The sequence below is a fragment of the Cydia splendana genome, chromosome 6, assembly GCF_910591565.1.
Source record: "Cydia splendana chromosome 6, ilCydSple1.2, whole genome shotgun sequence".
Classification (NCBI taxonomy): Eukaryota; Metazoa; Arthropoda; class Insecta; order Lepidoptera; family Tortricidae; genus Cydia; species Cydia splendana.
The window spans coordinates 3,035,794-3,059,285 of record NC_085965.1 but is presented as its reverse complement, the minus strand read 5'-3'; positions in this window follow the sequence as shown (position 1 = coordinate 3,059,285).

Genomic DNA, 23,492 nt, shown 5'->3' with positions numbered 1-23,492 from the left:
CGTTACCATTTAGTTTACTTAAATTGTGTGAGTAAATAAATAGAATTCTTATTTTATAGCCATAAGGAGGCCAGTAATAGGTCTATCTATTTTATCTTCCTTTGGTACGCAAAAGGAAAAATGTAATCATTATAAAACCCATCTCGTGACGTTAGTCAAATTTCGTCTGAAATGGCAAGAAATTATAACTTCAAAAGGTTTCGGAGACACGTGATAAGAGCAATCCTATTATTTTTCTATGTGATTTCTACTTGTATCGAACACATCCCTTTTTGAAATAAAATTAGTCGACAAAAAACAGAAATGAAGAGTATGATTTTCAAGCAAAAATATATAGGTACCAATATTTTTCTGACACTACGAACTTCCTTTTTTTAACGTGCGTTCGTGTTTGTCATCGTGTGCGATCATGAGAGCGATTATAAACTGTATAATCTTAATAAGAAACGGTTTTATTACAAGAAATCTGTCTATATAATATGTAAATATGTCCATATTTCACTCACTGAGAACCATCGATATTTGCATAATGACACTATGGTTTTCAAGGAGAGAATTTTGAAGCTAGAGTCGGACCAAGAAAAGTCTGCAGCGGATTTGATAGCCAAGTGTCAAGTGTCATTTATACGTCATAATTTCATAGAAGTTTGACGTTTAAAATAACACGTGCACTGCGTGGGCTATCAAATCCGCTACAGACTTTTCATGGACTGACTCTAAAAACCCGAGCTATACCATAATATGTAACCAGGTACAAAGTTATACATTGTAGACTAGTTTATAGTACTTATATGTGCTATTTAGTATTCCTAGTATGTATTTAGTAGTTGCGCCCATGACGCAGTAGTAATTAATCATAATCGGCCAATTTTCATTGATACCGCTAATTAGACAGATGTGGCGTGGGACAGATAGCTAGCAAAATGGGTTTTTCCATTCGGCTTTTATGAAAACTTTTCCTGTTATTTTGCCACGTCAAAGAGGTTTTACGGTAGGTACGTATTTTTGTCTATGAGTTAAATTTGCGTTTGTAAGTACGTATATACCGCTTGGATATTTTTCTAAAACCGCTCCGGAAAGTGAAAGAAGGTACTGTCGAATGAAAGGATATACTCGTAAGCGCCTAATTTACCGCACCAGATTGCCAACTACGGAATCGTCAAAGTGAATCGGAAATCGGTTACAAAATTGGACTGACTAAGCGCGGGGAAACGAAATCGAAACACTTTTAATTGACCATCAGTCAATCTTATATCTTGGGAATAGGGTTTATTTTATGTCAAATTACGGCGTGGACGGTGGTACATGCAGGAACTTCCTTAATTGATCATAGATAGACCTTATTTTCTTTGCAATAAGGTGTTTTGAAAGTCAGATAGCGGTGTGCACGATGGGACGTACATGAGGGAATTTAATTAGTAGGGAGCATCCGTATGAGCGTGTTGCTGTTAAACCCGAAAACGGTGAATAAGATTTTTTAGTAAAAGTACTACGCTTAGTCATAAAACTCAGCTAACCTGTGTTAAATTTTGTCTTTTTATGAACAAAAGTTAATATGACAAATATTTATCAAGGGCTAGTTAGCCCGCGCCCACAGAAAGCGGTCTGGAGTTCTGCGTTCCGCGTTCAGAATTCTGCGTTCTGTGCAATGTAGGTAGCTCTTAGGGTAACTTTTAGGGCCACCCCACACTAGCGTCTCTTGAGAGTTGGCGTCTAGTAGGCGCTATGGGAAATGACGTCGTTACGCAGTTGCGCCAACGTTGCGTCGAGCAGTAAGCCATAGATGTGACGCTAGTGAGCCACCAGGCTCTAATGCACACAGGAAACGTTCAGACGGCGGATCACTTTTTTGTATTGTATTTTAAATATCTATCCATTTCTCGGCCAATGCTCAAAGGTACAATACCTTGAGCTTTGGCCAGCATTCGTACCGGACACGGCCCCGGCGCTGCAAGCCCTTTGTGTCCTAGGGCGGAAATAATTACCTCATCTTCATTCTAAAGGAGTCGCAGGAGACAAAAGCGGTGTCTGCCTTATGCCAGTTATAAGCCAGGATATCATTGCAGATTTCTACATCTATCAGGTTATTTCTAATAGGGACCAATCATTCATGCAGGTATGAAATTGTTAAATACGATCGTTCTTGTCTTTAGCGTTAGCGTTTTCATGCACCGTAAGGGTAACATTGCATTTCTGACCGCAGCTGCACTGCTAGTACTAAACGCGTCGGTGTTATTGTCAATTTACATAGTAAAATTAATGGTAGTGCTGCTGTCGTTGGAAATGGACTGTCACCTTAAAGGAGCCCGGGTCTGCGCGGTGACTGAACTTCAAGAATAGACGTTTGATACAATGTGGAGTACCAAGTATCAAGAAATAGATATTTAGCGAGACTATACATTGTTTATTTCACGGTTTAACGTCTCCTTCTTATTTAGTTTATTTCTTATTATATATTGAACCTAGATTTTTTAAGATATTTTTATTTTTTAAACCTTTTTAAATTACTGTCAGTTTTTCAAATCTATTTCTGAGTTGATGTGTACTGTGTAGTCCACTTTTCTCACGATGTTTTGCTTTCCTGCGATTGAAAATAACCTTAATATACTATGACCCGTTGAACAAATAACTGGTTAAAATATGAGGTGGTATCTCAACCTATCTCAGCATAGTCCCGTAACTGGCAATTTCAATTTACTGTTAAAACACTCTGGCCTTGTTCCAAGTAACTAATTAAATAAACTATCGATCAGTTTTACAAATAGGCAACTCATTAACTTCTGATAATTGGAATATCAGTGTTTGTGATGCTGAGCGTTAGTTAGTAAAATTGTATACCATTTCATTACGCAGGCGTCTAGTTTTACATACCATAGCACAGAATTCAAAGGCCTAGTTAATTTTAGATTCCATCAACTCTCAATCGTCCTAGTAATTTTATTTTATATGTTGTCCTTACGGTAGCGTAAGGACAACATACTACTACTTACACCGAAAATCATCCCTTGTTAATCCGTCAAAGCATCACGTGATGGCCTGTCATGTCATAGAATAGTAAGCATCGGAAGCTCCGGCCCGGACACGGCCCGGTCTAACGTGAGTCATCCTTTAATCGGCCATAACAACTCTTCAAATTCTTGTTTTTCAATTCATTTCATTTTTCATCAAACCCAAGTGGTAATCGCTATTCAATGACCCGTTATATTTACGCACCGATTTAAAAAGCTTTAAGTCGCTTTATGAATTTCTAAAATATCTATACATGTTTCTACTTTCACTCATGGACTTAAAGTTGAATAATGTGTAGATATTTGTGACTTCAAGTGTATATTTGCTGTCATTGTATTCTGTTGGGTATCGTAAAGGGGGGTAGCTGGGTAGTGGTTGCGTGCAAGACTTATAAAAGGGTTGGTATACAAGTCACGGCTGTAGTGCGTTTTATATTGACTGAAAGCATTAATTACAATGTATGGTCAAGTAGATATGTGTTCGTGGTGTTTTAATAAAAACTACTTAGGTACTTACTGCTGTGGCGCAACGACCCGATGTGGATCTTGGCATCCGACACCAAAGACCGCCATGCTACTCTGTCCAAAGCCGTTTCTGTCCAGTCGACGGTGCCGAGTTCGCTTTCTGCACTTCATCTCCGTTTGGAAACTCCGTAAGAACCAGGAGATTGAAGATCTGGTGTCCGAGCCGAACATCATTGGAGAATCGAAAGCCGCTAGACTCCGATGGCTCGGGCACGTAGTCCGGATGGGGGAAGATCGTGCAGTCTGGAGGGCGTACTCTGGAGTACCAAGTGGCCTAAGGCCGTCTGGGCGCCCTAGGTACCGCTGGAGAGACGAAGTGCAGGATAGTAACTACTTGAATAAACATTTTGTAGGTCGAAGGTCGATTCGTAAGACTTGACGCGAAAGTGAAAACTTCGATCACAATGAAATCATCTTATGTGATAGATAACTATCACATGTTGGAGGAAATATTAGCTTACTATAAATTAAAGAATGACTCACGCTAGACCGGGCCGTTCCCGGGCCGGTCCGACATGTCATTTTCTATGACCGCTGATCGGTGATCACGATCCATAGAAAACGACGCGCCGGAAGCTCCGGCCCGGCCCCGGCCCGGTCTAGCGTGAGTCAACCTATATGCGTTAAAGACAGACAAGGCCGAGCCAAGGCGAGGACGTTAAAAAGACAGTTAATAATTAATAGCATCCTCAACATATTTATTTTCCTAAGCCTACATTATCAGGAACATAAGGATTTTATTTCCTAACATGTCTGAGAGAGAAAATAAAATTATGACATTGATGCATCAAGGCGGTTCGTTAACAAGGGCCTACCGGGAAACGAGAAAATCGAAATGTAGTTATCTGCCTCTTTATCGCTCGAATATGCAAGAGTGATAAAGAGGTTAGATAACGAAATTCCGATTTTCTTATTTCGCGGTAGACCCCCAGATTGTGATGGATAGTGGTAGTGGCGCCTCCTATGCAGAGTTTTGCGTAATATTCCGTATTAAACTAATCTTAAAACTCTAGTCAAAACATAACACCATTCATTCACTACACTGTAAGCTCCGTTGCATTCAAACCTGTTCCATTGTCGCGACTCTAATTTTCTGCACTTTTAGCGAGCTGCACTTGAAAACACCGTTCTGGCAGTCAAAAGATCATTGTTGACGGCTCTGACAAATAGGAGACTTGCAAAGGAGGCAAAAGGGGCAAAACTAGTAGCATAGTCACTTGCTCACTAGATAGAGTATTTAATGGCTCGTTTTAGTGATGAACGTCGAAGCACGAGGTAAGGGAATGCCCTTACTCAGGAACAAATATTTGTTATAAACACGCAAGTAAATGTACCTACTTGCGTGTTTATCATACTTACCGGGTGTGGCCTGTAATATGAGCAAAAAATTAAACCGTAGGCTGTACTAGTCATATACTGATCAACATTTGTTCAGCGACTTTTAAAAATAACTTGTGGTTTGATTTTTAATACACTTTAAAGTTTATTCTAAGACGCAATGTTTTGCGAATTTTGTTATGTTTAAGGCGTGACAAGCAACGTCAATCACAATGATAATGGCGTAGCGATGGCGTCCATTGAAGATAATATTTATTTTGTATGAAAAATAGGGAGTCTAAATACTTCATAATTTTTAAAAGTTATTGAACAAAAGTGTCACCATTTGAGGAGTACAATCAATGTTTTAATTATTTGCTCGTGTTACAGGCCACACACGGTCACAGACAAAACATCCTCCAGACTGAGCATAGTCGCGCTACCCCCTCTGCCACGCATACGGTAATTTTACTCCATGTTCGAGTCGAAAGTAGAGATGGGCGAAATGTGTCAGTAGAGGGAAAAGATTGATATACAGTGGAAACTGGATAAGTGGAACCTGGGTTAGTGGAAAACCTCTTTAAGTGGACCCAAGTTCTCGGTTCCAGTCCCTTGGCAACGAATTACCTCTATAAGTGGAATTTTGGGACCTCTATAAGCGGAATCCATTTTTTCGAAAATTTCTTATTTTTACCTCTGTAACTGGAAGCAGCCGTCTCCGAAACCTCTATGAGTGGAATAGCTCGGCGTTATAAAATTTGTATTTTTAATAAACCGTCACAAGGAGGGTAGTTTGTTTCGTTAACATTATGGTTCGTGTTTTAACTACGTATTTTGTATGAGATCACACATCGTTCAGTTTTTTTTGCATTAAAGTACAATCGGTACATTGATTTATTTAACCATACTGGTTTCTCTTGCATAAATAAATATTAGGAGTGATTTTGTTTTTGTAATTTTGAAAATTGTATACGAGTAGGTACTGTGGATTATTTACAGTATTGCTTTTTTTAAAGTCAGGATTACATACCTATTTTTGTTAATACATACATATCTACATACATATTTAATAAAAGATGATTATTTCAGTCTTGATCATACCATACGTGACCTCTATAAGCGACATTACTAGCATCCACAACCTCTGTTAGCGAGAGCCTCTGTAAGTGAGAAAATGTTTTATTTGAACCTGGTTTAGTGGAAAACTGGATAAATGGAAAACCTGGATAAGCGGAACTAAACAGCCGGTCCCTTGCGATTCCACTTATCCAGTTTCCACTGTATATCTTTTTACCACTGGGATATGTATCACTCTTTTATATCTTTATATCCGTGTGTATCAGTTGTCCCGCTCGTAACTGTATCGACACTTACTGACTTTGCGTCATCTTATGAATGAGAGAGAGACAGAATTGTTATTATAACGTGGCGACATTTTCATTTTGTATCATGATGGATATAGATTGGTACATTCACAAGGAAGCTTGATTTGGTTCGTATTGTCATGCGCAAGAATATATTTGCCTAATAAAATACCTTATTGCTTTTTGTTTACATTTTATTAAATGCAATGCAATTTAACTCATTAACCGAATTAATAACTCATCATTGCAATTTGCATTGCATCCTGCGCGAGCGAGAAATACTATACTATCTACTTCTCGTTCCCGCGGAATAGCGAATGACGCGTCCGAATCCGCCTGAACTGAAGGACCGCTGTCGCTCGTTCGTGTTACTTCGGTCGACGCGCGACCGAGTCATCGCTTTCGCTTTAGTAAATCGTTGCCGAGAGAGTGAGCGGTACGGATATACTGATACATTCGGATTCGTAAAGACAAGAAGAGTGATTCATGAAACGAGAAAGATATATATCTTTTTTATATATCACTCCTGAGTTACCCATCTCTAGTCGAAAGTGTCTTTGTGTGACGTCCGTGTTTTTGAACGGACCAATCACGGCACGGGACTTCGCTCACCACGTCCCGCGCACCCCCGCATTTTTGGCATCATCGGTTGCATGAAATAATTGCTCTAAACTCGATCTAGAGGATTCCTAGTCTATGCATCCGGTATATAGTTGTTCCTGAGTTATGAATTATTTCTGTGCATATAAGCAGATATATAACTATGTATATATAATATTGTCGTCAAATAACTGAAATAACCACAACACATGCCTTATTGTGTTTCTGCGACTACATAGGTCGATCTCTGTAAAATTGTCTTGACATATTAATTTACCTGTTTATAAAATGGTGCTTTTTTACTGATCTGACTAAGTGGTGGTCAGTTCATTAAGTTCACGAACACTGCAAGCTCCGTCGCATTCAAACCTGCACCATTGTCACGAATCTAATTTTCTGCACTTGTCAATATCATTGCGAATTCTACAGGAGGTTGTCTACGACATGGAGTCACAGGCAAAGGATCTTTTCAGAGGCAACGTTAACATTATACTTGCCTGCCGAGCAAGGGCCAGTTTAGCGCTTGAACAAACCAGAGTTAAACCATAATTATTTTCCATCGTATATTCCCGGAAACGTTCGTATTTGTCATGCTGCTTCAGTAAACCTCAGTAATTTTTGTACCGAGACCGTACGGTTACCATCTGTTTATCACTGACATCAACGCCGTCGAGAACGTAATTTACTTTCTATACATCTCGCTCGCACTCGCATATTAGTGCAAACGGGATGTATAGAAAGTAAATTACGTTCTCGCCGGCGTTTATGTCAGTGACAAACTGATGGTAACCGTACGGATGAAAAAGCAAACCACGTTCCTACTTCGAGCAACACCGGCTTCCGACACATCGGAAGGGAGGGGCCCAAGCGATATCTCACCGTACAAATCTTTCTGCCATTTTTCGCGGGGGGAAAGGTGCACACAGTCGCACTTCTCACACACTTACATACAAAATCCAATCTGTAATGACGACACAAATACATAGAGAATGACACACGTCAAAGACAAATCTTGCAAACCTCGATCTCTTTTTGTGTACGGACGAGTGACAAGTGTCACAACACGCACACTAACACATTTTCGTTGAAGTATGTTATTGTATTCTGAGAGATGAGAAGTCGGATTTGTCGCTCGACCGATCCGCAATTTGTACTGAGCGAGCAAAATCGATAAATCCAACAATTACATGAGACTAAAATATAATAATTGTGTTTGAATGTAATTAAACGTATGATATGTAAAAAAAAAATATTAGATGTGAAACGTAACACTTTCTTTTTGTAAATTTGATGTCCCAGACCTCTTTTTATAACAAAAAACCGAGTAAACAGGCATTTTTGTGCAGCAGTGTTCACGCGCGCGTCTGGACTCGGTCTAGTGAAAAATCCAAGTGCAACTAGTTTTATTACCCGCGCTAGATTAGATTGACGCGCTAATCTTGTACCTCGGCAGAGGGGAAATAGTGCGAATGCCGCCTCCCTTCCGTGTTGCTCGAAGCGTTCCTACGTTTCCGTGAAAATACGATGGAAAATAATTACGCACTACAACTGTAAGTCGCTGCCATGTGAAAATATGCTTTGTATTTTATAAAAACCGGGCAAGTGCGAGTCGGACTCGCGCACGAAGGGTTCCGTACCATAATGCAAAAAAACGGCAAAAAAACGGTCACCCATCCAAGTACTGACCCCGCCCGACGTTGCTTAACTTCGGTCAAAAATCACGTTTGTTGTATGGGAGCCCCACTTATTTCTTTATTTTATTCTGTTTTTAGTATTTGTTGTTATAGCGGCAACAGAAATACATCATCTGTGAAAATTTCAACTGTCTAGCTATCACGGTTCGTGAGATACAGCCTGGTGACAGACAGACGGACGGACGGACGGACGGACAGCGGAGTCTTAGTAATAGGGCCCGTTTTACCCTTTGGGTACGGAACCCTAAAAAATACTTGAACTTAAATATATTAAAAAAATAGTATATATATTAGTATGAATTTCTCATTCTTCATTAAAGGTGACAGTCCATTTACAACGACAGCTACACTACCGTTCATTTTACTATGGAAATTGACAATAACACCGACGCGTTCAGTACTAGTTGTGCAGCTGCGGTCAGAAATGGAATGTTACCCTAACTCTGTGAGTCCCTCTACCGCGATATCGCGTCCGAATTGCCAATCAATATTAAATTCTAAATTTTAAACTTTTTTGGTACAAAAACATGCCAAAAAACAATAAATAAAAACAACTTAAAATTACAATTAAACTAAATACAAACTATTCTAAAATAAAATAAAACTAAACTAAACGAAATCTAAAAAACCGGGCAAGTGCGAGTCGGACTCGTGCACGAAGGGTTCCGTACCATAATGAAAAAAAAAATGCAAAAGAAAAAACGGTCACCCATCCAAATACTGACCACGCCCGACGTTGCTTAACTTTGGTCAAAAATCACGTTTGTTGTATGGGAGCCCCATTTAAATCTTTATTTTATTCTGTTTTTAGTATTTGTTGTTATAGCGGCAACAGAAATACATCATCTGTGAAAATTTCAACTGTCTAGCTATCACGGTTCGTGAAATACAGCCTGGTGACAGACAGAGGGATGGACGGACGGACAGCGAAGTCTTAGTAATAGGGTCCCGTTTTACCTTTTGGGTACGGAACCCTAAAAAAGGCCCCTGCGGCAAGGTTCCCAAGATGATGGCTGCGTTACCCCGCTGAACTGCCAGACTGAAGCTAAACTTAAGTTCGTTGTTGGACCCATTTAGATTCCTGGCCTAGAATTAGACGCGACTTTCTAACCCCAGGTAGGTTAAGATAAGGTCGTATTCCACCGGCGGTTACTCGCCCCAACCATACTCGCGAAGAGATGGGAATAAAGCTAGGTCGAATGCCGAGTGTTTCAAATTACAGCCCACGTTTTATGGCGTGAAAATACACGTCTAGCTGGGAAAATATACGTGTTATGGACGCAGCAACACAGATCACTTTTAACTTTACAAGGTGAAATAATATCCACATGGCTCCATCTTGTACTTATAAGGCTGGTTTTAGTATCACGCGGACCATCCGTGCGGATCGCTCCGAGCGTGTTGCATATTTTCTCTATGCACCTATGAGCTTTTTCATGGTGCCGACGCTGAAGTGGTTCAGCATTTCAGCTGCGAGTACTTACGTCAAAGGTTGGTCAGGGTCGGTTGCACCAAGCCGTCTGTCACCGTTAAAGAGTTCGCAAAATTTTATTGTATGGCAAGTTTCATAGAGTCAGACCGAGAAAAGTCTGCAGCGATTTTGATAGCCCACGCAGTGCAAGTGTTATTTACACGTCATAATTTCATAGAAGTTTGACGTTTAAAATGACAATTATTTTCTTGGCTTAACTCTAGTTCACTGCTGAGTGGCGTTAGTCAGTCCGTCAACTGTGGTTGGTGCAACTGGCCCTAAGTATGTAACATGTAAGTGATCTGTGAATAAGGAAGTAGTTTATGTAACGTTAATCATTTTGCTTTATTAAACTAAAAATGTACTCTTAACCCTTTATCTACGGGTGTCAACCAGTGTTGTCAGTAAGGCAACACCGCTGCAGTACGGGTGTCAACTATAGTTGATCGAAGTAATGGTCGTGTTCAACATTTTTTTTAAAACAAAACGAGTCCTTGTGGCTTGGTAATAGCGGTCACATTATGCACTGGGATTAGTATAGATACCAAGAAAAAAATATCATAATATTTAGGTAGATGGCTCTGACATAAATATAATTTTAAAATTACCGCTTTTTTGCTGGCAACTGGGGTTGACACCCGTACTGCCGAGGTGCTAATAAATGAACTCAATATGGCGGACAATAGTGTTGTTTTAAATTTCATCGACTTGTTGTCGATATGAGAGTACGGCGTGGGAGTGTTTGAAGTGTTATTTTTAGTGTTTCTTACCGTTTTTGGTTCAAATATTGTAATTTAACATATTACGAAAACATTATTAGGTACTATTGTACCTAATAATAATTTCACCAAAATCATAACTTGTTAAAGAGATCGTCGATTTTCTTAGGCGTTTGGGCCCACTCGCAAATTGAACGTATACATGTAATATATATAGGAAATTAATCGTTATAATTGCTAGATCATGATGATAAAAACAGAATCACGAAATATAACGGGAATTTTGAGAAATACAGCAATATAAACTTGAACATGATAAGAAAAACTTTTATAAGTATACAAAAGCTTATACTACTCACACTATTCTGTAAAAGTGTTTTGACTTTTTAAAAGAAAATAGACAAAAAGTCTGACATGTAAATGAAACTGAAATCGTATCCGCGTTCAATAAAAAGTTATATTTTGATTTTATTCGGAAGTTCATTGTTACTTCTACGGAGAGTGAACAGATTCATTTTAAATCTTCTTTCAATTAAGTAAGGTTTATTTAAGGTTGGCGTTACTTGAAAATATTTGACAGATTGTTAAAAACATGAATCTAGTATTAAACTGGATTGGGCATGAGTGGTGGGGATAACTGACAGAACGGGATAGTCTTACGTATCTTTCAGTAGGAGTAGCAGAGAAAGCGCTATTATTGTTTGTCCTTATCACAGTCTCACGTATTTTTTGTTCCCCACCATTTTTTTAGTATGGATAATGTTGGGCAATAAATAAATTCGACCAATCACAGTGCCGCATTTGCGTATGTTTTGTCCCTCACGGAGGCACGCGTATCACTTCTATACGATCCTACCTTCTATGGTTAAAAATGGTTGCGTTTAGTTAAATAAAAGTAGCATGATATCGTCGTATTCTGAATTCGTTTAAATCTCCAAACTATGTAACTAAGTAAAAAGTCAAATTACTATATTTCTTAACTACTTATTTTAGGCATTTTTACAGTCGATTTAGAATTTAAAAGTAGGTATATATTAAATAAATAATGAATGACACTAATAATACCTATTTTGAATAGTATCGAAACGCACTTATGTCAACTATGACTTATGGCTACCCACCTTATAGTTTAATGCGGCGGTCGGCAACCTGCGGCCCGCGGGCCGCATGCGGCTCGTGAAACTGTCACTTGCGGCCTGCGAGCCTCTCTGGCTATGTAATATTGAGAAACGACAATGTCTGATAAAGTCATAAATATTATCAAAGTGCGGCCCGCGTCAACTTACTCATCGTTAACTACGCTACTAAAACTACGCAAAAAAAGGTTGCCGACCGCTGGTTTAACGCAATGAGATTTTATAACTCCTTAGTGGAAAAAACCTCACGGTTTGTGTGAATTTGAGCGTTATGTCAATGCTAATAAAGATGTTGACGACGGCAAGGCTTTTGTTAATATATAATACATTGATTTACGGAAATGAATAATAGAATGTCTTTTAATTATATATTTCTAATTCCCGTTTCATTTTTACCCAATATTATATCTTTTTCAGTAATAAAATGCGTATATAATTACTGTAATAGTCTGTACCATATACGTGATGGTTTACTCTGGGCCCAAATTCGACGATCTCCTTTCAGTTATACATTTATTAGGTTATCGATATATCGACAAATGTGTCGATAGACGCACATCACTATTTTCCATAAGTGGCAAATTGTTTTTATGCAACGTTTTAAGTTATTGATATTTATGCATTATTGTCATAATTATTGTTATTTAAGTGTTTATTTGTGTTAAGTATGTAAACTAATGTTCTTAAACTTAAACTTGTGAAATCCGCGAGTACGAGTAATTAGTAACTTAAAAATCTTCAATTTCTTAGTGACTGATATATTGCTTGATAGCAGAAAAAATAGTGAATATTATTACTCCAAGTGATTATTTATTGATTAAACACATTATACTTATTGTGTGTGTGAAGTTTCAAGTGTGTAGCCGTAATACTTCAAAAGTTACAAGTGAAATTATGCCTAACCGCTGACTCTCGCCAAAACATGCCGGTATTGGGCGGTGACGGAGTGATTCAAGGGCCCGTAGGTAAAGGGTTAATTAATATTTTAACAACATAAACGTTCTCCTATCTTAAAGGCCGGTAATGTGTGTGCTTCCATGGCGAGGGCAGGCTTCTGACCGACGGGTTTGGTGTTTCGGCGGTTCCGTGGGCATCTGCCGAATCGGATACTAGAACAGGTGACGGAGCAAAAAACTGTTGTGTCGTCACAATTATTTTTAGTTTAGTATTATTCTTCTATTCATTTAATTTCTTACATTAGGTTATTTAAAATATGAATATAAAAGAACAATATAAATACACTTACAAAATAATAAAAAATACACATAAACACATTATAAAAAACCTAACCTAGGGTGCCGCCAGCAGCGGGGCAAGGCCCAAGCTATCGGTGCTGGTCAGGCCCGCAGAGAGAGGAACCGGCGGACTATCCGCGCCGTGTCCAAGATCACCGCCTTCTGCATCTGACCCTTGATCCAACCACCCGACTTGCACCATCCCACTAACCCGGGGTTAAGCGGTTTAACCGTCAACCCACTGTCAAGTAGTACTGGTAACCATGGTAACTCCAGGTTTAACCGGTTAACCCCGGGTTAGTGGAATGGTGCTAGTGGGCCTTAGTATTATAATTATGTATTGTATGTTAGTCTGTAGGTAAGGTTCTTCCCAGACGATGAATTAGTTTTGAATTCTGTTTTGATATCAGTATTTTGATTATGTTTAAAACTTCGCTCAATCGAAAATGAAATAACACAAATCACTGATTTAAACTTTCACGATTATTAAACATTATTAAATTGGACGACGGGACTTAATCGCGTATTTAAGTTTTAAGATTTACCTCCGACGTTTCGAGGACGGCGTTGTCCCCGTGGTCTCGGAGAAGACTGGCTCAAGTTGACATCAACATCTTCTAGCCGCGCGAGTTTTTCGAACTACCCGCACTTCATCTTGTTTATCAGTTTGAACGTTTTGCGCACTAGGGATGTTACTCTGTCGACACACAACACTAACGATATTCGATTTATCAGCTGTCGATATTCGTTTCCGCTTACATTTACTAATGACCGGATTCCATGTGGATGAGATCTAATGTAAGCGGAAACACAATATTCAAATGGTGTAGAGAAAATGACTTGTCCATTAATCCGAGCAAGACTGTAATAGTACCATTCACAAGGAAACGGAAGCTCGATAAACTAATAAAACCAAGACTTAATGGACAAATAATACCGTTCTCGGAAGAGGTCAAGTATCTAGGGGTCACTTTTGACCAAAAGTTAACTTGGAACCCTCACCTGAGAAACATTATGCAAAAAGCGAAAATGGCCATGTGGTCATGCTGTCGAATGGCAGGAGCAAGATGGGGCTTAAGACCTATGTATAAAATTGCTATGTGGTTATACACAGCGGTAGTGAGGCCAATTGTCACCTACGCCTCCGCAGTCTGGTGTAACAAAACCAACCAAAAGACAGCAATAGACACTCTAAACAGCCTGCAACGCACGGCTTGTTTAACAGCAACAGGCGCCTTCTCCTCGACACCGGGAGCGGCCCTAGATGCACTGCTAGACATCATACCACTCCACCTGCAGGTGCAAAAGGAGGCCAAGCAGTGCGTCTAAAGAATATGCACGCTAAACAGGCCAAAATGGCGCTCTCAGGCATTAGCCAATCTAAAGGCCTGGGTCTTTGCAAATAGAACCCTTAGCATGCCCACTGATGACACGCACACCGAATGTCATCTCACCAAACTGTACACAGTAGAAATATCTCCTAGAGACAAATGGATCAACAACCAAATGTACGTCGAAGAGGGAAGCCACGTTTGGTATACAGATGGTTCCAAAAAAGGCAATGATGTAGGATGTGGGATCTATGGTGAGAGACCTAAGCTCAGAGCTAGCGTCAGCATGGGCACACAGGCCTCAATCTTCCAGGCAGAAGTCTTCGCCATCAACAAATGCGCGGAGATCAACCTGGATAGAAACCTAAGACACCAGCATATCTACATCAACTCAGACAGCCAGGCTGCTCTGCTGGCACTAGAATCCCTTGAGTCAAACTCAAAACTAGTCCAGAACTGTAAAACAAACCTAAATGCACTGGCTAACTCCAACAAGGTCACACTTAGATGGGTACCAGGGCACTCCGACATTAACGGAAACGAAGAAGCGGACGAACTTGCTAGAAAGGGCGCAGACACACCCCTGGTTGGCCCAGAACCGTTCTGTGGAATCACAAAACGGGATGCATATTCTCTGCTCAGCAAGTTAGAAAAAACGAGAGCAACCGAGTGGTGGAAGTTCGTTAAAGGACAAGAACACTCGAAAGCTCTAATCAAAGGGTTCAACAGCAGAACTGCTACGGAGCTTTTAGGACTCAAAAGGCACAAAACCTGCGCGGTGACCAGAATACTGACTGGACACTGTAAGTTGAATAAACATATGTTTCAAATTGGGAAGAAACAAGATGCGACATGCAGGTTCTGTCAGGAGTCAGAGGAGACTGCAATGCACATTCTCTGCTCTTGTGGACCACTAATGTCAAAAAGAAGTACCTACCTAGGGCGACACGTAGTGCAACCCTATGAGGTACAGAACATTACGGCCCAAAGAATCTGGAACTTTCTGGATTCAACGGGCATTAGTAATGAACTTTAAAGGGCCGTCACAATAGATCAATGCTGCTGGTCGATGCGACACTCAAAGGCCCACAACACCACACAATAATAAGCGGAAACGAATATCGACAGTCGATAAATCGGATATCGTTAGTGTTGTGTGTCGACAGAGTAACATCCCTAGTGCGCAAAACGTTCAAACTGATAAACAAGACCAAGTGCGGGTAGTTCGAAAAACTCGCGCGGCTAGAAGATGTTGATGTCAACTTGAGCCAGTCTTCTCCGAGACCACGGGGACAACGCCGTCCTCGAAACGTCGGAGGTAAATCTTAAAACTTAAATACGCGATTAAGTCCCGTCGTCCAATTTATTAATGAAATCACAAATACCACAAATCTGCGTGTGCCTTGCCATCCCACTTTGCAATAAAACATCAAGACAGTTCAACAATAACGAACGAAACACGGACTTTTTAATTAACATACTTTCCACCAACTGAATATACTTTTAAAATACGGCAGCCATTTTTTGTTTCCATTGTAGACGCAATGTGTTCGCGACGTGTTACGGTTGCATACACGATTTATTTTAAACGCCTGAAATATGCGCATAAAAGGATCCGATTTGATTTCATTAATTCCGTTTGTCAAGTTGTTTTGAATCTGATTAGTTGTTTTTGCAAGGCAAATCGTTTGAAGGTGTTCCTAAATCGTGAAACCAACCTATTAATATTAAATAGGATGTTTTTCAACCTTTAGCGTTATTTTATCTATACCGAACCTATTTATAGCTAAGGAAATATGAATCTAGTTGTATTTTTTATTGGGTTGAATTTCATTTGTTCGAAAACGGGACGAAGAAATGCTACTTTGTTCCTTTTGATGTATGTAAAATAAACATGCCATTAAAACTGAGTGTACATCGTAATGTACATTGGGCGGTACGAGGATAGGTCATAGAGATATTTTTTATTAAATGGGACCAACCCCGAAATCGAATTCGAAAAAAATTTTGCTTCTATAGAAAACATCGACATTTGATCTACCAAAATGTATGCAACAACCAATTTTCCTGTCACGATTTCGGGGTTGATATTGATACCAAGGACAAAGACGCAGTCACAGCTTTAATTTTTCGGAAGAAAATTAAAAGTAAAAATATTTCCAGCCAACTATGAAATACCTCTGACGTGAAAAAGCAAAAAAACCTTAATAACCGCAGTGGGGCCTGTTAATAAAAGTATCACGGACACTTGGCAATTCAAATTTTTTAAATTTCGAACTTGCAAAATGCATTCAGTAACTTGCAGGTAAAGAAAATTCGACCCTATAACTTTGTCAGTAGAATTCCAATTCAATTAAGCGAAAGCAGATAAATTGAATGTTTGTGAGTCGTGAATTATTATATTGTTTTTTTGCAAGATTTTATGAATTTTGTGATTTCAGTCCACCGCAGTCACATAGCCCCGTCTGTTATCATAAATATAAAGGGTTTACCTGTAAAAGTAGCTAAAGTTAAGTACAATATATATTTACAATATTTACATAGGTACTATATCAATTTTCTAAGAACCTTATAATGTCATCTAGGGCATAGTCCCCAGGACACTGGCCGCATTTCCCCGCTGTATGGTTTTAAGCTGAGCCTTTGTTGGGCGAAATATTATGACCCTGATCCGTAGGTCACCTGTAAAAGTTGAATTATTACGAATATAAAAATATGAGGTCTATAATGGCACTTCTCTATTTGTTACGTCAAAAGTGGAGGTATTTGAAATTTCACCGCTTAGCCCTCAAATTTTCACCTTTGAAGTATTATCTATTAGAAGTATTAGAACAAATTAGATTATTTTCAGCCTTCAGTAATAAATGCATATACTTGGAATAATTCGACCTATGCCCCAGTGACCTAGGTGGCCGGATGGCTCAGGCACCTGCCGCGATAGCAGAGGACGCTGGTTCGATTCCAGCCTGGGGCACTCTTAGTACGGTCGGTGCCCCAACTTAAGTACGCACGTCGCCATATACTAATTCAATAGAAAAGTGGGTCTGGGGGCACGGCAGTGCCCCCGCCAAGACGAGCAATACTTATGTTAGGAAACCGACTAACTACCTATGACATTCTTTTCAGTTTTGAAGTAGGTATCTCTTGGTCTATCACAGGTACCCAAATGACTGTAGTTCGTTTCGTTTATTTAATTCCTAACCAGTTTAAAGACGTTAATGCCAGATTAAACAAACAGACAGTAAAGCTGCCGGTTTTACGCTGCCCTAAGCGGTTCCGCGTATTGCTCCCCAAATTGGTAATACGTTTAGGTTCACGACCTATAAAAACAAACCAACGACATCGTTAGAAACGAATTCCTAAATGTAACGTATATAGACGGGGCTTAAAACACTTAGCACCGAATAAGATAAGTACCGTAAAACGGGGTGAGTAGGTTTCGCGGGGAGAGGTGAGTTATGAATGGGGAGAGAAGATTTGAGAGGGGGGTGAGAAGGGATTTTAAGGCTACTGCTACAAAAATAATGTATTCCAATTTAAAATGGAGCTATAGTAATACGCATAATAAAAAAAAATCGATCCAACAATCTTCCAAAATCACCTTTGTATTAAAACCCCTCTCACCCCAAATACGAGGCACTACGGGGTGAGGTGGGTTTTCCTCTTTATCGTCAAAGTTATTAAATAGAACTACCCAAAATAAAATAAAAACTAAAATACAAACGTCCGGAACACTTATAAATCTTATAATATACACCATTCAGTTTTCATACGTAAAAATAAAATGTTATCGAGGTATGAATTTCAGTTTTGACCCTACTCACCCCATTTTACGGTAGGTATATAGGGAATAAATTGTGTCTCACATAGGACGGATCAATGATATTAAAACTCCAAGTTTCCTATATATGTAGGTTACCCAGATACCCAAATTTTCATTGGCCGTGGCAAACTGCCGGGATAACGCGAGTAAGAAGAAGATAACCTAGGGGTTAATAAGAGTTCCAAAATTGAAGCTCTTACATGTATTGTACACATTGTACCGATGCTCTTTAGCCGCACCTAGGCAAACGGGAAATGAGCACGTGCTAACGACTTCCCGTATACAGTTGCGGTTTGCCCTAAGGCCCAGTAGGCCCGAGCCTAGGCAGGCAAAAAATTAGGGACGGCAAATTGTAACAAACATCGGCTGATGATAACAAGAAATAATTAAAGGCAGATTGTCTACATATTGACATTAGGGTGGTACACGTTTGTATGGGAAAAAATCAAACACTAGCTAGAAGAAGCGGCACGCCCTCATTTTGTTACACTTGTTATGTTGACAAAATACGCCAAGTTTTGTAATCTTATCTCAACTACAAGGGGGTGCTCAAACACTTTGAAATTTTTCAAAGTTGTATGAAATCCAAAAAAAATAAGTTATTATTTTTTTGATTTTTATGTAAGTAGTAGTTTTCACGTTATTTGAAAGTGTGATTGAAAAGTTATTATGTAAAAAAAAACATTTTTATTTCTATTGTTTATGATTTTTTAGGTGTAATTTAAAAAATCTTACTTTTAAAAAATTACAAAAATAAAAATAAAATTTAAAATGTTTTTCTACTTTAATACTTATAAATCACATGTGCAGTGTGAAAACAGATACTTAAATAAAAGTCTGAATAATAAATACTTATTTTTGGGTTTCACACAACATACAAAAATTTCAAAGTGGTTGAGCACCCCCTTGAGTTGAGATAAAATTACGAGACTTGGTTTATTTTATCAGCATAATAAGTGTAATAAAGTAAGGGGGTGCCCCGTCATCGGAAAATAAAAAAAATAATATTTTTTGGACCGCCCTAATTGACATACAGTTCGTATCTAATCGTGTGTTTCGCCCGACGATACAAACACATGACATCCTTTGGTCACATAAAATCCCCTAGTCTCCTACCGCTTTTAAAATATTCATTAGTTTGGTTAAAAAAACTGTAAATTTAATGAAATTCACTCACGGCAGTCGCAGCTGCTAGAAAATGTATTCTTTATGTAGATCTCGTTGCATAATTTATTCAAAAAGTATATTTATTATACAAATAAATGGGTGACAATGTTATGCTGCTGTTATACAGATAAGGTAAAGCATCGCTTCCCCTATGTAAGCATTTATTATTAAACACTTGCAAATGCCATCGGAGGACTACAACAGCGCAGATATATATCTATGTAGTAGACCCCTCCACACGCTTTCATTCCCGGTGCACGCGAGATGTAAGTACACATCCTATCAGCCCTTTAGCCCCCGAACCGATGGATCTCTTGCACAAACTTATCTTGCATTGCGTTTTAAAAAGCAAGTTTAGCAGAACATCGTATTGCATTTAATTTGCAATAACAATAACACGTCAACAATCTTCAAGCATTTCTTCACAAGAAACTGACGGGTCTAAATTATATTAGGTCCTTACCTATGAAATTGGCGTTTTTGTTCATAGATATAAGTCTGATCCTAGTTTTTTTTTTTTACAAAAGTACATACACAATTACAATAAAACTACAGTGCACTCAATAAACAACGATTTTACATACAATTAATTGTTATTTTTTATTGTTAAGTGTTCAGAATTAAGCCTTGAAAATAGGTCTTTTCATGTGCTGTCGGTTCGAGTATTAAAATTACTTATATTTTTCTAATGGTACCAATTTTCAAGAAATGGAGATATTGAAAACATACCTTAAAGGTGTCAAAAATTACTGGAAAAATTTTGTTTGGTTTGAATTAGCCATCAAAAAAATATCCGCAAAATTAATTGTATGGAAATTCGTGTTTCGTTGAAATTCTCCGAACAAAACGCCAATTTCATAGGTAATGACCTAATACAATAACAAAATTCACATATTTAGTGGACACAAAACGTTTTTCAGCTTTATTTATCTGTTAAAACATTGGTACCTATATCATAATAAATATCATTAAAACACTCCGACGTTAAAATGTTTATAAAACTAACGTCCCTCAAAAAATCTTTAAACGAGTTTATCTCAAAATGACGATCATAAAGGTTGACAGAGTATTGTAGAATTTGTAGGTATTTTGGTGAACAAGTAAGTAAGTACCTACAAAGGCTACAAACATTTGATTTTATTTTCTAAATCTTGGATAGGTTTAACTCAAACAAAAATTGTAGCCACATCTATGGCGGAAAATGCTTACCATGAGGCGATTCAGAGGGCCTACCGCGAAAATTGAAATTCGTAAACTTTCTCTTTTACCCCAACGAAGGCGTAATTAGAGTGGCAGAGAAATAAATAAAAAAAAAACAGCCTATATACGTCCCACTGCTGGGCACAGGCCTCCTCTCATGCGCGAGAGGGCTTGGTCTATAGTCCATACGCTAGCCCAATGCAGATTTGAGACTTGGGGACTTAGAGAAAGAAATCAATAAATAAAAACTTCCTTGACACACTTTGACGTTCTCTTCGCACGCCGTGCGACGTCTATGCAAACATGTCTGTGACAAATACGCACCCCTCTAGGTTGAGGGCTGTACGTGATTCTAATTTGGTGGCAGAATTTAGGTTGCACCGCGCGGCCAAACTTTCGCTATCCTCTAGCTGCCCAGAGACCTATAAAAAGGTCTCCTGTTCCATTCTAATTTGAACTATGTGTTGACAAAATAAAATTTCATTTTGCTTGGCAAGGTTTGGCGTATGGGTAGAGGTTAAACCATGATGTCGTTGTCTCACTTGCCAAATTACTTTGCAGTGTAGGCAGTTTCGGGGGAGCGGATTCTGATTACAATAACATATGAATTTGATCTCGATTTTTTATGACATCGGTTACAGGCTAATTCTGGCGTCAGTTCAGTCGAGTATTCTTTTTCGAGTTTTGACTGATGCCAGAATGATGGAAAATGGACACGGTTACACGATCAGTCCAGTCTGACAACAGACTGATAAAATTACGACACAGTCGCCGTTTGCACACATAACGCAACACAGTCATTTAGTTTTGTCTAATATGGTGACTGACGCGAGAATGACACAAACATGCAGGTTACAAGATCAGTCTCCTATCAGTTTTCTGTCATTCAAAATGGAGTGACAAATATTATCTATAATAGAGTGTTACACGATAATTCTCTCGTCATTCTGACCAGAATGATGGACTGAACTGACGCCAGAATTTGCGTGTAACCGATGTCTATCAATTTTCTGTCTTTCAAAATGGACTGACGAATCTTATCTAAAATATTAAATTTTCATCAGTCCAGACCATCAGTCCGAGTGTTACACGATAATTCTCTCGTCATTCTGACCAGAATGATGGACTGATCTGACGCCAGAATTAGCGTGTAACCGATGTCTATCAATTTTCTGTCATTCAAAATGGACTGACGAATATTATCTAAAATATTAAATTTACATCAGTCCAGACCATCAGTCCATCAGTTTGCGTGTTACACGATAATTCTCTCGTCATTCTGACCAGAATGATGGACTGAACTGACTCCAGAATTAGCGTGTAACCTATGTCTATGGATATGATCTGTCAGTGTCGAAAATTACGTTTCTTGTTGTAGAAATTTAATGTCAGTTTTGACACTGACACAGAATATGATTTATCCATGACAAATCTAGATCAGTAAGGCTAAGATGGTCGGCTCTTTATCATTTGTCACCATGCCTGTCACGTTCCAACAAATATGTAAGCGCGAAAGTGACGCATGGCATGACATGATAATAATGCGACCATTATGACACCGCATCTGGATTTCCAATTGAACGCCAAATTGGTGATGACGCCTCGTGATTAATTATTTTATTTTTTGCTCAATAATGTTGTTTTTTTCTCATCGGAAATGGCTCTAACGATTTCGATGAAATTTGCTATATATGGGTTTTCGGGGGCGATAAATCGACCTAGCTAGGTCTTATCTCTGGGAAAACGCGCATTTTTCAGTTTTTATATGTAAAACTCGATCTCCCAAATTTTATATATAAACAAGAATTGCTCTTTTAAAGAAAGTTTAAAGGTATTAGATTACAATAAATCAATTCTTCTTCGGGGTCTTCGTATTTTTATAGAGCGTGACAGCTCACGATGTACCAGAGTAAGCAATAAAAAGACACCCCACTTCCACCCCATTTGGCTTGAGAGTGCAACCTCAAATAACGTCTGCGTAGGGACGCATAATGTTTTATTATACTTAGTAATATTATAACCAAGGAAAAAAGCAATCTTCCTTGTTTACGGAACCGAGAAAGTAAAACGGATGGTACAAGGAAAAACAGGAATATTAAATACATAATTCAGATAAGATCAAATTGTGAGAGGGAAATCGAAAATGCCAATTTTCTATGATATCAGGTTTATTTTGAGTTAATAACATACTGCAATTAAAATGCTCAAATTCCATTTGTACAGGATAATATTATGTTATTTCAATATTCAAAGAAACATCTCCAAGAGTAATATACTTACGTATCGTTTCTAGCCATAGAATATTATGTTAAGGGGCCCACTGATTAACATTCCGCCGGACGGTATCGGCCAGTCAGTTAGAACAAAGTTTTGACAGTTCCGAACAACTGACAGGCCGATACCGTCCGGCGAACTGTTAATCAGTGGGCCCCCTTAGAAGAACTCACTGTTGCATAATGGTTGCATAGATCTCCTCTTATTTTAAGTAGATCCAGCATCGTTTCTTGTGGATAACTGTCTAACTACTTATAGGAGGAAGTTTGAAAGTAGCACCAGTAACGGAGAAGATGAACTGTACACTTAATTATGACAATATATACAGAATAACATAACATGACATTACGAGATACGAGGTTTTTATAGTAACTGCCAACAAGCGTTGACAATTTACTTTAATAAGTTCATAGAGTAAGACCAAGAAAAGTCTGCAGAGATTTTGATACCCCACGCCGTGCGAGTGTTATTTAAACGTCAAACTTCTATGAAATTATGACGTACCTATAAATAACACTTGCACTGCGAGGGCTATCAATGTCACTCTAACTTTATCTTGTAAATTGTGTGTTGCGTTACACCGCGAGCTGAATTATCTTGTATGGTTAATATTTTCATTATATTTCTA